Here is a 3,426-nt window from a genome sequence, read left to right as displayed (position 1 = left end):
CAAGCAGATCGGGGATCTCCTGCTTACCCAGCGGTCGCTGTCATATGAAGCCCCGCTTCCTGGACCGGCTCCTATGATAGACAGCACATTGGTGACTTCTATCATAGGAGCCGGTCCAGGAGGCAGGACTTTGTATGACAGCGGTCGCTGGGTAAGCGGGAGATCCCTGCTCTGTGTAATCCAGCGGCTCTCCTCTCTCTTCATTGCAGACTGCATTGGATGGGCACGCACTCGTGAGGCTGCATTGGATGGGCATGCACTGGTGAGGCTACATTGGATGGACACTGATCAGGCTGCATTGGATGGGCATGCACTTGTGAGGCTGCACTGGATGGGCACTGATCAGGCTGCATTGGATGGGCATGCACTTGTGAGGCTGCATTGGATGGGCACTGATCAGGCTGCATTGGATGGACACTGATCAGGCTGCATTGGATAGGCATGCACTTGTGAGGCTGCATTGGATGGGCACTGATCAGGCTGCATTGGATGGGCATGCACTGGTGAAGCTGCATTGGATGGGCATGCACTGGACAGGCTGCATTGGATGAGCACTGATCAGGCTGCATTGGATCGGCATGCACTGGTGAGGCTGCATTGATAGGTACTGATCAGGCTGCATTTGATGGGCATGCACTGGTGAGGCTGCATTGGATGGGCACGCACTGGTGAAGCTGCATTGGATGGCACGGTTTAGGCTGCATTGGATGGGCATGCACTAGGCTGCAAGTGCCGTGCGATCTCCCGACTGCCGTGAGAGAATTAGGATGTCTGCAGTCAGTGACAGAGCCGCTACTTCCTCTATAGTTGCAGCTCTGTCACAGGCGGAGTGATATGAAATGCACTCCGCCTGTGACAGGAGCCATACAGGAAGCAGTGGCTCTGCTCTCTACTGCAGCCGCTGCTTCCTCCAGCAGTACCCAACGTCATGACCAGCAGAACCCACATGACCAGCATTACCCACCAGCAGTAACCGCCAGCAGTAACCGCACCAGCAGTAACTGCCAGCAGTCTGCTAAATAAGTAGAAAGGGTATGTGCATGTAAATTGTTGCAATATGTTTTTAAATAACCAGTTGTGTTTTGTCATAATATGTCATGTCCTTGTTTATACATGTATGAATAAGGACATGACATTTTCTGTCTGCCTAAGTCATATGTGCTAGAGGTGCAACTATCCCCCAGCACATAACTGTAAATATCCCGGCATGTGCAGTGTTTCTGACTCCTACCACCATCACCACTTCAAATCACTTAAGTGGTCATGGTGGTTAGAGTGTTTCTTTAAAATCTCTCAGAAGACGTAAACCTCTGTATAATGATTGCATTTCATTCGATTATCCTCTAGTTGTGTTAAATTAGTGCAGGGGGGCGTGACACGGCGCAGGAGGGCGTGGCAGCCTTTTATTACTTATATACCTTAACTATAGTATTTTATATGCGGCCCGAGAAAATTTCTCAAAACTCAATGTGGCCCAAAGAAGCCGAAAGGTTGGACACCCATGTATTATAGGGAAAGAAGAGCTGCTGCACACCAATTACATCACTATAATCCAAGTTACAAATAGCCACAGTAGCAGTCCCTGCCAAAGGACCCCCCTTACTCTGATGCATTTAACTCAATAGCTCTTATTCATAGAGGCTACAACTCTTCTTTACAACTAAGCTCTATTGAGTGAAATGTGTTAGAGAGGGCAGTCCTTAGGAGAAGTGCTATTTGTGCAGTAAACTTGAATTATAGGGACATTATCAGTGTGCAGTGGCTCTTATTTACCAAATTACCACTAGTGTGTTTAGAGTGAGTTTGGCTTCATTTGCACCCAGCACTCAGGGTACAGTGGGAAAGTTCAGCTTGGAGTGAAGGAGGAAGTTACGTTTTTAAGCCAACTGTAATATTTGAATAAAAAAGTGGTAGACTGAGGTGGCTCAGGAAAGTAGAGAGAGGATGACAGAAAACAAGGCTGTAAAGAAGGTACTAAACAGGAAAGGAGAAGGATCATGCATGGGAGACAAGCCCAGGATAAGGTGGATGTAAGAGGTTAAAGAAGATTTGAGGAAGCTATGTGTAAGTCGTAGTCCTCTATTGAAAACCAGATAACCACTGCAGCAGCAAGCTGCACCTTTGGTAGCCATCGTACAAGGATGCCACATGGTCTGGTCTTAACAAAGCCTAAGAAGGTGAGCTATAAAATGAGGAGTAGTCAAGGTGAGTCGTGAAAAGAGGATGTCCTTGGTAAACAGAGCCCATGCTTAATATGGCAGCATGTGGCGCCATGCATTAGCATGGCTGCTTGTAGTTCAACATGGGAGCTGACAGAAGATAATGATGACAATGCTAAAAAAAATAGGCACTGTCACCCTATATCAGGAGCATGTGCGCTCCTGCTCCATCATCCTGGTTTTGGCTGTGACATTCTCTGTGTCTGTCTGTCCACCTGCAAGGTGATTGATGTGGCCAATCTCTGGGTGGAGACCGAACCTGATTTAAGCCAGCCGAGCCTGCAGTCTCATGCTTGTGATAGCATTTGTTACACATGTTCCAAGCTCCCTGTTTGTCTGCCTTGCTTTGCTAGATTGGTTTCCTTCGTTGACAACCTTGGATCAGATATCAACTACTCTCTGAACTCTGCCTGCCTTTTGCCTTGTACCTGGACTGTCATTGAACCACTCTGCCTGTCTGCCAACTGCAAGTACCAGTTTGCTTTGCTCAGTTCGCACCTGGCCCGGAATGGTAGCCAGGCACTATAACATTGTATATAAGTCCTGGAAGCAACTGAGTACCGGTAGATCTGCTTGCCTTATGGCAAAGGGGGCTGCTGGAGGTGAAGAACACAGAAGCTAGCTATAGTGCCTGACCACCTGCATTAGGGGTAAGCGTGACACCCTTGGAAAACAACGTGTCTATGAATCCATCTTGCTAATAGGATCATCATATTGAAAGCTAAAAAATACACAAAAGGATTTATCTTTTTGTTATTAAACAAACATATGCAAAAATATATTTGGTTTAAGTGTTTGAGTTCAGGTACTTAAACAGCACAGAGCAAACTCTATCATCATCACAATTCTGCTATTATAAACCATGACCTAGCACTGTCTAAAATGCAAAATGATAAAGCATTATAGTACAACAAAGAAATGGAAACAATAGTAGCTCAATAATCTAGTCTTTCCTGTATTCTGCACTCTGCAGTGAGCTTCTGGAATGTAGTCTGAGAACATAGCTCATTGTGTCTGGGCACTAATGCTATTTGTACACGGTGAAAATACATTATAGTTTATCTCTTTTCTATTCAAGGAAAGTCCTAATCCTTAGTATTTAGGACTATTTTAGGCGATATATTTTGTCACAGCACTCCCCTCCCTTTAACTTTCCACTAATAAAAACACGAAGCCACTGCATCCCATTGCTTTTGCAAGGAGGAAT

This window comes from Pelophylax lessonae (assembly GCF_965119305.1).
Source record: "Pelophylax lessonae genome assembly, chromosome: 12".
Classification (NCBI taxonomy): domain Eukaryota; kingdom Metazoa; phylum Chordata; class Amphibia; order Anura; family Ranidae; genus Pelophylax; species Pelophylax lessonae.
The sequence above is the reverse complement of the archived record's forward strand: the minus strand, read 5'-3'. Positions refer to the sequence as shown.